Genomic DNA, 13,310 nt, shown 5'->3' with positions numbered 1-13,310 from the left:
AAGCCTGTATCTTATAATCAGCACCATGACCTAAAAATACAAGGAATACATTCATTTGAATATATGGACTATTTCCAGTTATGTTTAGCATTTTTTTCCTGTGCAATCTTTAGCAGGTTTCTTTTTTCCTCATGTTCATACTATTTAGATTACGTAAACAAATAAACAGAAAACAAACCAAAGAACCTCATGCTGTTACATACAATGCTTTTGCTTAAAAAAAGGTTATTAAATTCTGTGCAGTACAGTAGTCCAGAATGTGCCCAAATAACACATAGAACACATCATTTTATAACCAATATGTAACAGTACAGAGTCAAGAAAAGCATGAATATTACCTTAAAGCTGGCAATGATATGCAGTAAGATATTGTGAGTCAGCAGAGAAACATGAAATAAAGAAATCCATTGGCCTGAAAGGACCTTGTTTAAGCTCATTTCAGAAATATTTAAAGGATTCAACTGTATACGTAATATTAAAATGAAAGTTACACTGAGAAAAAAACATTTTACGCATTAAAAGATTCCTGTCATTGTGAGAAAAAAAATGTATGCTTTTGATTTCTCTGTAGACATTTTATCTACCTGTATTCCTTTATTCTCTATATACACATGGGTATATTTGTGATTGGGAAAGCCCACACATGCACACACACATACATGTACAACTAATAAAAACAACCTTGTATGAGAACTGTTAAAATATCCATTTTGGTTATTTTAAATGTAATATAATTTTAGATCCCTTCATGAATGTCCAGTGGACAGATTTATTATTATTATTTTTAATTTCCTGCATCAGATCTAGGTCTTTGATAAATACCACAGACAGCCCCAGAGCTGTAGGATGGGCTTGACAGTTCTTCAATAAAGGGCTGAGTGGTTTTTTTTTGTCAGAGTCTTCCTTCCAGTGACAGCTGCTTTGTTCTTTTCTAGTCAGATTTTCTAGTTAACACATCAAAAGTGTATCTGTGTACACGAAGTACGAAGAAAACAGTTCAAAGAGGTAAGAGATTCACTTTTAACTCTTGCTACATTTTCCCCACACTTGTCACAAAAGACATCTCTTATAGAAGCTTCCGAACAAGGTGAGGAGTTCATGATGGAGTCCAGGAATTGATGGCGTTTAAGAACTCACGTTGGAGAAGGCGAGTTGGTCAGGCAATGCGCTTCGAGCCTCCACATCAGCGAGAGCTAATCTGGGGTGAGGAATTTGCATTTTCCCAAAACAACCAAGCCCAAGAGCTGGACACAGCTTTTTATATTTGGTTTATTGCAAGAGCCTGATTTCTTCTTCTTGGCATATCTTAATGACAGTAGCCACCTGCTTATGTGCACACAACTCTGGAGCCATCGCCTGGGCCTCTGCCAGCAGGGATTCCTACGCGTGCGCACGCATACGCGCACACACACGCACATACACACACACACACACACACACACACACACACACACACACCACACATAAACACAAGAACTGACATTAGCCTTGCTTCCTTGCTAAGCAAATGTCCGGGGACTGGGACTCCAAGATCTTTTTGACAAGGTGGCTAAACCCGGATTGGTATCAGAATAATCAAACCCCAGGAAAGTCACCTCTTGCACTGACTCTCTCTTGCAGCTTTCTAGTGATAAGCATACTCACAGATCAGGTAGAAGGCAGTTTCCTTTCTCCTCCTCCCATTATCCCTGAGTTGGGGAAATGTCTAGAAAGTACTGCTGACTCTCCTCCACACCCCTGCCCCCACCTTCAGTGGATTAAGTTGAAATAGACCAACCCTGGGTGATGCCATATGTGTGTTTTTAGTGGACCATGTGAGGCCAGAGCAATAAACGTTTATTTTTAAAAAGTTTTACATTTGATCTTTGAACAAAGCATCTGCATAGTCATCATGAGAAAAATAACTCTGTTCAGTGTTCTTAGGCTTACTTTATAGTTGCGTGTGGTTTTAAAATAGGATACATGTCAGCTTTTCAAAATCTGATACATGTCAGAGTTCTTAGGGACTCTGCAAGCCTGAAGCCAGGCTAGGCAAAGCAAAAGCCATGTGTGGAGCAAAGAAACAAAATAGGCCCACATCCCCTGAGTGCTCCTGGTAGTGTGTTGTTTCTGGTACCATGGTAGGCAGGCAAGAGGGAGGCCAGATAGTGACATGGAAGGAGAAAGCGCTTGTGGTCAGCTGATGCTTGGGGCCAACCCGTGTGGCTTTCCCTCCCTAAGCTTGTTCTCTTATTGGAAGGACAATTATGCATGTAAAGTACTTGGCACTTTCCAAACACACCGCATGAATCTCATGAGAGATTCCAGGCGATCACGGACCTGTTGTGTTCCAAAAGTGTATGCTAGCATGGGTGCCTCTTTGGGCCATTTGCTTTGCATTCACTAAGATGTAAAAAGTCTTAGGGGTACCCGGGGGGCTCAGTCGGTTGAGCATGGGACCCCTGACTGCAGCTCAGGTCATAATCTTGTGGTTCATAGGTTTGAGCCCCACTTCAGGCTTTTCCAGCCTGCTTGACATTCTCTGTCTCCGCCCCTCCCCTGCTCATGCAAAATAAAAAAATAAACTTGAAAAGAGAAGTCTTAGCAATTGAAGATTTTACTTTTCGCCTGTACTATATGCAGCCTACAATCAAGAATGTGATGTTCTTCCTGAATCTTGCCCCTTTTCTATTAATTCTCAATCATTAAGAACATAAAAGACATAGGTATTTTAATCAACAAAGACATAATCATATTACAAATACATAAACCACAGTAGTAATTTAAAGTAGCTAAACGTACACAGAAAAACAATAGGAAAAAATGAGATAGATTCTATTGAAGATAAAATCTGTTAACAGAGCTATTTATCTATTTATCTATTTCAAGCATCTATTCTTTGAATTGTAATCCTTTAAAAATCATGACTTTAGGGGCGCCTGGTGGCTCAGTTGGTTAAACATCAACCTTCAGCTCAGGTTATGATCTCATGGTTCTTGGTTTCAAGCATTGTGTGGAGCACTGTGGTGACAGTATGGAGCCTACTTAGGATTCCTTCTCTCTCTGCCCCTCCCTGACTTGTGTTTTCTCTCTGTCTCAAAATAAATAAATAAACTTATTTTTTTAAAGCATGACTTTAGAATCAGTAACTTAAAATCAAATTATTTTGCCAAATAAAGTTTAAAGAATCTTCTAGTGTAACCTCTGAATGTACTGCCATTAATAGCAGTACTCTTCAGTTGGTGAATCTTCCAAATTTCTCTATCTTTATTAATTCCTGAGGGTTTCTTTGGTCATATTTTCTGTTTTTTTTTTTTTTTGTAATAGTTCTCTGACCTCCCTGGGGCATTCCAAATGGCGTTTTGAGTTGTGATGAATGCTCTTCCTGTGGTTCTTAAGGTTCTTAGTCTTTGAAATGACCTGAGGTACTTAAAATAATTCCTGGCACCCACCCCGTAACTTCAAGGTCAATGGTTAGTGCTGTAGACTCACCCATGGAGCACATATTATGGGACTGCACCCCCAGACTTTCTGACTCAGTGACCCTATCTTGGGGCTCAAGAGTCTGCATTTCTCATGAGTTCTTAGATGACACTGATACTCTTGAACTAGGGTCTGTGTTTTGGGAACTATTGTCCTAAATCACACTTTTCTGGGAAACTTGTTTTTAAGGCACCCCTCAGTGGGTCTGGTATTCCTCCAGGCTTGGAAAACAACATCCTGGTGACAGTTACACAGCACATTCCCTCTTCACATGTCACCTGGGCAGGGACCTGAGCAGGCGTTGCAAAGTTCTGAGGTGCCTCCATGCTTGTGGGGAAGAGTTGATCTGTTTTTGGATATCTGAATGTGTCATGGGCAGAAAGGAGGAACAGAAAGGTTAAAACCAGGAGGTTTGGAAGGCCTCTGAAGATTCTCTTTCCAAAATAACTTTGAGGCAATGTCAGCATGAAATGGAGTTATCCTCTGTGAAGATGAAATGAGCACACAGCATAGCACCTGGCACTCAATGAAAAGACAGGAAGTGGGGGCCCTTATCAATATGGTTACCTCAGAAGAGGATGGGTAGATGGGAGAGCTCTGTCCAGAGGCTGGTTAACCAACTAACTGAATGCCCTAGTCAAGCCACAGACTCTTGCCGTGCTTTCTTAAACTTTCTCTCACCGTTGGGATTAATCATTATAATTATTTGATTGCTGGTTTTCCCATGTCTTAGTCACTGCTGTATCTCTAGCAGAAAGCCTAGCTTATAAAAATGTGTTGAATGAATGAATGAAATTAATAAATGTATTTCTTTTTTTTTTAATGGAGGTATTTCTCTTCAATTATCTATCCAGGTATTTGGCTCAAAGTAGGTATTCTATAAATTTGTGCTGCACGAACTAATGAATAAACCTGTAAGTTAGCGGTGTGACTATCACAGATGCTCACCATTTGGGGAAGCAATATGTATTTTTACAAAGTTCATCCAGTAGGTGCTGGGGAATATTACATATTAAAAAAGTCTGAATCTTCTAATGTTAGTGGAGAACATTTTTATCTGACATGTAAGCATCCTTCATGATTCGACTGGTAAAACACTGTACCTGCCAAACTTGAGAGTCCAATTCTCTATGAAATTTGCCTAAAAGCAAGTATAGTAGACATATCATTAAGTGCATTTTACCTGAATAAAAATATCTATCAAAAGGAAGTTTCATATAATTTTTTAATTTTAAAAACTCTTGAAACATTTCTCCCTTATTTGTACTCACTGCCTTATATGACAAGATCCATTGTGAAAAGCTGAGCAAGGCTAAAAAAATTACAATTTTAATCAAGTAAAATTAAGTGGAACATTTTGAAATGTCAGAGATGGATAGCACATATTATACTTGTGTGAATAAATGCTTTAGATAATGACAAAGCTATTGCAGTGGAAGACTATGAGCTTCTATGTCTATGAGAAGGTGCTGTCTCATTCAAAACAGCACAAATAAAATAAGTTACTTATTTTTATTCCAAAAAGAAGGATAATATGTGTACAGCCAAAGATTTATTGTCATAATTATTATTTTTTTAAATTTTATTTTATTTATTTTTTTTCACAATTATTATTTTTAATGTTCAGGCTCCTTTCACTATGTTCCTCTTTCTAGGGATGGTATAGGACAACATGCAGAGAAAAGTGATCTGTAGGTTTTTTAGGTTCGGCGTCATGAACTGTCAGAACTTAAGGGGCCCTAGTGTAAGATGGCAGATAAGAAGGCCATATGTTGTCACTTTCTCCATGTGACTCAACCATAGCTCCATTTCCCCACATGTCACAAAGGAGATAGAAGGCTTCACAATTTTATATATATATATATATATAAACAAAAAGTATGGACACTACTCTGATCGACATTGACAAAGTAGTATAAAACCTATTTGTCTTTTCTGAAGTAGTCTATGCTCCACATTTTATCTGCGATCATTTATACTCTGGAGTATAAGGATTAGTCAGGACGGCACGGATGAAGTTCCTGCATAAGGCATGTGAGTGTTCGTTCACATCTTAAATGAATCAAATGGCCTGCCGAAGTTTGTGGGCTCAATGCAAAGAGTGTGAAGTGAGAAACTTTTTGGGGGGGAATTCCCCCCCCCATTCCTGGTCTGCAGGCATTCTTGTCTTCCTACTCAATGCTGATGTCTGGAGTGCTTCAGTATGCCACCCATCTGAGTCTGCGTACCCCAGACGTGCCTCAGTTTTTCTTTTTCCAAGTCAAAGCTACAATTTCTCCCTCTGATTGGCTGAGAGCATTGTGTAAATTACTGATAAGTTCATCTCACCAGTCTCTGAATTGTATTCCAATGAATACTGGTCCAGTAGGAAGAAAAAAAAAAGCGAGTCATGGTTAAATCTGTATGGGAAATGGATCACACACCCTTGCAGAGTTTTCTCTAATATGAGCCCTGAAAAGGAATCAGTTTAATTTTTTTCAAAAATTTTTTTTAAATTTAAATTCAAGTTAGTTAACATATAGTGCAGGATTGGTTCCAGGGACAGAATTTAGTGATTCATCACTTACATAAAACACCCAACGTTCATCCCAACAAGTGGGCTCCTTAATGTCCATTGCTCATTTAGCCCATTTCCCAAACCACCTCTCTGTATCATTCTTCAGTTTGTTCTCTGTATTTAAGAGCCTTATGGCTTGCTTCCCTCTCTGTTTAATTTTTAAAACCATTGTATATACATTTCTAAAATATGTTTTTTATTTATTTTTGAGAGAGAGACACACAGCATGAGCAGAGGAGGGTCAGGAGAGAGAGAGAGAGGCATAGAATTCCAAGGCAGCACAGAGCCCAATGCAGCTCTAACCCACGAACCATGACATCATGACCTGAACCGAAGTCGGACATTTAACCGACTGAGCCACCCAGGTGCCTCCAAAACCACTGTATATTTTAAGAAGTAGCTTCATTATTCAAAAGATAAGGATTGGAATATGGATATCATATGATCCAGAGACGCTTTTGTGTCCTTCTCAGGAAGCTTGTATTTGAAAGACCCTCCTTTGAAGTGTTACCCTTTCGTATTGCCCTTTAGACTGTCCACCTCTTTAAGAACGGGAATCACTTCTTGGCTGTGCTTCCCAGGGTACATGAGACTGAGAGGGCCAGATGAAGCAATTCTTTCTTTTCAATCAGGAACAAGATAAGAGGCATTTGGGGCATGCAATTAACATTATGGTTTATTGCTAATGATGTCTATTAATAACCCTCAGCATTTCTTAAACATTTTGCCTGGTGTATCTGGTAGTTCAGGCAAGTAAAAATTATTAAAAATATAGAGAATTTACAGCAATTACTTTGAAATATTACCAAATAGTAATATTTCACAGGGCAGGTAGGGGTGGTAATTTTCAATTCCAAAAACTACCTTATAAGGTTTATGTAAGCATCAACTGCATGTAAATCTTTAACACCAGGCCTGGTACCAATAAATAATTTCTATTAAAATAACAGAAAAGAATAATTTCTACTCATACTTATTTGAGGCTGGAGTTCTACATATCTTGGTTAATATTTTAATAAAAGTAGCCTTTTTGGGAGATTACATCTGTCCCAAATGGCCAAACTAGTATGGTTTTCAAAATGTGACTGAATATTCTATTGAACAATGGGCAATATTTACTGAGTACTCACTATATTTTAGGTTTTGTTGTGTTTCTACATATATTATATCTTTCCATTCTTGTCATTACTTTTTTATTCTATTATTTAAAAATTAAAAAAATTTTTTTGAAAGAGACAAAGCATAAATGAGAGGAGAAGCAGAGAGATAGGGAGTCCCAGAATCTGTAGCAGGTCCCAGGCTCTGAGCTGTCAGCATACAGCTTAATGCAGGATTTGAACTCCTGAACCATGAGATCATGACCTGAGCTAAAATCGGACCCTAAACTGGCAGAGCCCCCCTCCAGTCACCCCTCATTCTTGTAATTACTCTAAGAGGTAAACACTGCTATACTCATTTCACAGATAGAACACTAATGTTTAGGCAAAGCTATGTAACAGAGATTACACAGATGGCACCTGGTGGAAAATATTTATGCATATTTAAAAGTAGATGAGTTAGAGAATATTTGAGGGGAACAATTTAAGAGACCATCTATTTAAGAAATCTATTTTATCAACAATAGTAATTTCTTTTATAAATAACACTACTGAAGCATATGAAGGAATAGAATCTTATTCTGGACGACCTGGACATCGGTCAGACTCAGGTCCCTTATCCAGCCAATGATCCAGTGATCTGGGGAATACTTATAAACTATACTCTATAGAGGTGTTTGGGTGGCTCAGTCAGTTAAGTGTCTGACTTTGGCTCAGGTGATAATCTCATGGTTCATGAGTTCAAGCCCCACATCTGGCTCTGTGCTGGCTCAGTATGGAGCCTGCCTGGGATTCTCTCTCTCTTTCCCTCTTCCCTTGCCACTTCCCCACTTGTTCTCCCTCAAGATAAATAAATAAACTTAAATATAATCTGTAGGTGTAAAATTATTCCTAATCAAACAGATTTCCAAGCTTTCTGTAGCAGATTGTATTTTCTATGACGGCCATATCTATATATTCTACTGTATGTGCTCTTTTTACAATATGATGCAGATACTGTTCCATCAGTAGGTGAGATTTTTTCTCTCACATTTAAACTGAGTGGACTTTTGTAATTCAACCAATAGGATATGGCAGAGATGATACTTAGTGACTTCCAAGGCTTGTTCATAGAAGGTTGTAAGGCTTCTCCTGAGCCTTACTCTTTCTCAAGACTCCTGCTTTGGAATCCAAGAAACATGTTTTGAGGATGGCCAAGACACATAGAAGAGCCATGTGTTGGTGTTCCAGCTAACAGCTCAAGATGAAGTGACATTTGGGACTAACTAGTAGATGGAATTGGAAGGGCCACGAAGATATTCTTAGTGGAGACCTGGTGAGTCTCTTGAAGAATTTTGAGAAGGGCACATGGGTAACAGAAGTCATGCCCTCAAAGAGGCTTTCAGTGAGGTCTTAAAAGAAGGGAAGCTGAAAGGTCAAGAATTCTTGTTCGTGGAATAGTGGTAGGAAGTTTATCAACAGTGTTACCTTGGGGATGCAGAAAATAGGAAAGGTACCTTGAGAACTTGTTCCGTTTTCAAGTGAAATTTAGAGCAAATATAAAAGAGCCAGGCTTTGCCAAGTTAAAGAGTAAAACTGTTTCTTATTTCAGACTTTCTAAGATTCTCAAATTAGGAAATGTTTTCCAGTTAGAGATCAGATCCAGGATAATGTCAAGAAAACATTTTATGAAGATAAATGTAAGAGTGTGACTGTCAAACTCTGTATTAAGAACTAAGAAAGGTTAAGGCAGTGTCTCAAGCAAACACCAGGGCTTTTAAGGATCATAAATGCCTCCCCGTCCTGTGTTTATGAATAGGAACCAACATTAGCAGTTATTTTGTGTCAGTCCTGTTACCGAATGTTGGACGCGTCAGGGGTAGATTACTTGCCTCTTTGAGTCATGGGTCTTAAGATGGAGAGGAATATACTTGAGGGGCTATATTTAAGGAAGGGTATCTAAGGAGACTCATCTGTACCTGAATCTGGTTCACATGACATGATCCTTAACCTTGATGTGATTTTGTAAGAAGACTTGAGGGCCTCAGGAAAGGAATGTGTGTATTTTGCACATGCCGGGGCTGTTAACTATTGTGTCCAGAAGGCAAACCATGGCAGATGGCATTTCTGATCCCATCTTCTGATGTGATAGTGGCATTTCCTTGTTCCTTGTGCTTGAAACTGGGTGGAATGTAGTAGCTGCCATGAGCAATAGAATGCAGCGAAGTGACGCTGGGTGACATCTGAAGTTAGCTTGTCACAGGTGATGTGGCTTCTGTCTGGTCCTCACTGTCTTTTGGGATGCTCACCTGTGGAACTCAGTAACCATGGTTTGAGGAGGTTCAGGCCACATGATGAGGTCATGTGTTGGTGAATCGGACAGCTGTTTCAACTACATTCTCAGCAAATAGCCTTTAGATGAAACTTTAGATGACACCAGCCTCAGTCTTCAGGGACTCTGAGGACTCCAAGGACTGTAAAGCCTCTGGCTGAGGCCACAGACACAGCAGAGCACAGAAATGTTATTCCCCCTGTGCCCTGTCCAACCACGTCCTGATCCACGGAATTGGTGAGCACGATAGTTTGTTTTATGCCACTAAGTTTTGGGATAATCTTTTACTGAGGTATAGTGACTGGAACACTAGTTTATCAAGAAGGATCTTAAATGCCCGACTGAATGACCATTATTTGGTCACCGCTGGTATAAACTATGGTGCTTTTGGGTGAAGGTAACAGAAACTTGACTCAAACTGGTTTTAAACATATAGAGGATGTATTAGCTCACTTAACAGGGCATCTAGAGGTTAGATACTGTCTAAGTTTGGTATTCTTGATGGTTTTATGATGGCATCAAAGAGCTCAGGGTCTTCATGTGTTCATGAAGCCATTGTTAAAGAGAGCTCTCTTTCAGTCTGGAAGCAAGATGTTTTGGAAGTCTGTTTTCCATCCAGTCGCAACAGTATTTAGAAGAAAGAAAGAGGTTATCTCTTCCTGTGATTCTCTTAGTGGCAGGAGCTTTGCCTGGAAGCGGCCTTCTTCCCTTCATGAGATTTCACTGTACTTCTTGTTGCCAGTTGAAAACTCTTCCTGACTGGGAACAGCAGGGATGAGAGATGGAATTCCCACAACTGGCGTAGTCTCTGGTCTGGAGCCACCCGTATACGGGGGAGTCACCTTCATGTTCACAATTTCCTTCTGTTGTTTATTTCATCCCAATCACTAACAGGAAGAACAGGGTTTGGTTAGATCAAGGTAATAGAATTTGCAATTTTTGACCATGCGTGAAGTGTTTTGTTTCTAATCAAACCTAGAAAATAAATAGGAGATGATGTGCACTGTTTAAAATTTATGTAAGGCTGGCTCTACAATGCAGGTCTTCTAAGGGCTACTTTATGCTTCTAATGTCTGATTTTGATAGGAGTCCTTGTCACCAGATGAATGATGTTCTTGTTAATGATCCCCCCTGTGAATGAGGAAAACAAGTTATAGAGCACAAATATATACATATTAATTTTTTGTAGTATAGCAGTCAAGAATTCAGTCTTTTGGTTCAGACTGATGTGAGTTTCTCATCAGTAAAGTGGAAATAATATTTTCCACCTTGACAGGAGGCTATAAGATTAAAGAAAATAATAGTGCATGTGGAAGAATCTATATGCCAGTGTTCCTGGCACACAGAAAGTACTCAATAAATGATTATAGTTCTTGGTTTTTTATTTGTTTTGTTATGTTTCTTATAAAGAACACTCATTATGCCACGGTTTATAAATTGGAGAAAAGCTTTTTAAGAATGTTTATTTATTTTTATGTATTTATTTTGAGAGAGGGAGAGAGAGCGAGCAGGGGAAGGGACAGAGAGAAAGAGAGAGAGAGAATCCCAAGCAGACTCTACATGGGCAGTGAAGAGCCTGCTGTGGGGCTTGAACTCACAAACTGCAAGGTCATGAGCTGAGCCGAGATCAAGAGTAGGACACTTAACTGACTGAGCCACCCAGGCACCTCAGGAGAAAAGTTTTAATTGGAACATTGAGATATCCTTGCTTTTTAGGTTTTTTTTTTGTTGTTGTTAATTAGTATTATGATGACATAATATCTTAGCAAAAAAAAGTATTTCTCAATGGATGAATATAGAAAGTAGCCTCTGTAATACGATGTGAATCTGTGACTTGCACACCTTACAGTGATACATAGTTATATTCAGCATAAGCCACAACCGAAATGTTTCATTCTTAAAATGTGTAAGACCTAACAATATTCTATGGTATATAATTTAAGCTCAGTAAGATGGGAAAGCATTTTTATGACATATCTCTAATTTATCGTTATTTTATCACTTATACATATGATACATATTTATTTGTAATGCACATATATCTTTGGCCACCTATTTTATTTTCTTAAGTTATGGGCAGTACATTGCTCATGAATGACATAGTTTGTCAGTTATTTATCTTACCAAAGAGTCTAAAGGTGAATGAAGCTTGAATTGAGCCAGGAAGTGTCATAAATTAAAAAGTGAATTTTCTAAGAAAAGTTGGGAAAAGGTTTGAATATAAAATTAAAGTACATTTTGCCATAAAATGTAACTGTCAAAGTGGCGTGAACCCAAATGTGAATTATGATTGGATTGAATTTGTATTTTTATCTGATGAAGCACTAAAGAATCATTTTGAAGTCATTGATCTTGGCCAGCTTAAATCTTTATTTTTCTGATAACATGTCAATCAGGTATAAAGGTGGTGAGAGACCATTTAAGCTTGTGCAGTTATTTGTCAATAAAACGTGTGCTCTATTGGTTTTTTCTCAGTTGCATTGTTTTATCATGTCAATATTTCATAAGATTATATGACTGACTAATGGGAATAGCTATTACCAGTGTTGATGTACTTTGAAAATAGCAATCCATATTTTATGGACCAGAAAGAGACAAAACCTTTACCTTTGACCTTATTGAGCATAACGGTAAAGTAATGTAAATGAAATTTGCTTCTTATTTCACAGATTCACAATTAGCTTCTAGGGGCCTCAGGGATAAATGTTAGAAAAGGTAACTTATCCTTTCTTGGTTTATAAGAATGATTTACGGATATCAAATAAAATTATTCAAAAGGCAATTTAGGGAACAGAAATTACTGAATGCACATGAGAAAAACAATACTATGAACAATTTTACGTAAGTCATTGTTTATTATAAAAGTAACAAATGCATGTTCTCTGTGAACATCAGAGATAAAAACACATAAATAAGAAGGAAAACAATCATGTCCCAAGAAAACACCCAGACCTACCACTTTCAATGTCATTGTATGTACATCCAGTCTTTTTTCCATGCATATACATTTCTTTTCCAAAATGCATTCTATATTCTAGTTAGTAACCTAATGTTTTACCAGATCAATTTTTGTACTTTTTGTGCCATACCACTTTGTCAAGAAAATAATAAGCTAAAGCAGGTAATTTTTACAATATAATTTTTCTCCATTTAATGGCTTGCTCCTTGTATTTTTTCACTTTTGCATGTGAATTATGCAGTTAGATAATTTGCTTGTATAAAATACCCTGAAATCTTTAAGTGTTTTAACAGCACTGATTTGTTGGTTGGCATATATTTGACAAGTTATAGTTAAGTATGCTTTCAATAACATAAAGATTTTTTCCTCTGCAATACAGCTACAAACAAAATTAGAATAATGTAATCAGACTTCCATTTGTAAAACATGGCTAGTAGCTAGATTTAGCCCATGCCCATGGCTATCTCTAAATATTTTTGACTTGGCTTGTAGGCAGCTTCCAAAATGTTGTTCCATGATTCTTGCTTCCTGATATTTACACCCTTGTGTAGTCTCTTCTTAACTTGAATAGAGCCGACCTGGAAACCAGTAGGATATTGTGGGTGTGTGACATCAAAGCCTGGGCCATAAGAGGGATCTTCTCTTCTGTATCACTCCCCTCTGGGGGAAGCCGCCTGCTGTGCCTTGAGATTATTATGCAGACCTATGGAAGGGCCCATGTGTCAAGGAGCTGAGGCCTTCTGCCAATAGTCACCTGTGTGAACCATCATGGAAATGAAGCCTCTGGCCCCAGTCAAGCCTTCAGATGATTGCAGCCCTGGCTCATAGCTTGCCTGGAGCGTTTTGAGAGACTGTGAGCCAGAACCAACAGCTCAAGTGCCCCTGAATTCTTGATGCACAGAAACTGTGAGAGAGTATACTTTA

This window comes from Suricata suricatta, chromosome 12 (genome assembly GCF_006229205.1).
Source record: "Suricata suricatta isolate VVHF042 chromosome 12, meerkat_22Aug2017_6uvM2_HiC, whole genome shotgun sequence".
Classification (NCBI taxonomy): domain Eukaryota; kingdom Metazoa; phylum Chordata; class Mammalia; order Carnivora; family Herpestidae; genus Suricata; species Suricata suricatta.
Note: the sequence above shows the minus strand (reverse complement) of the source record.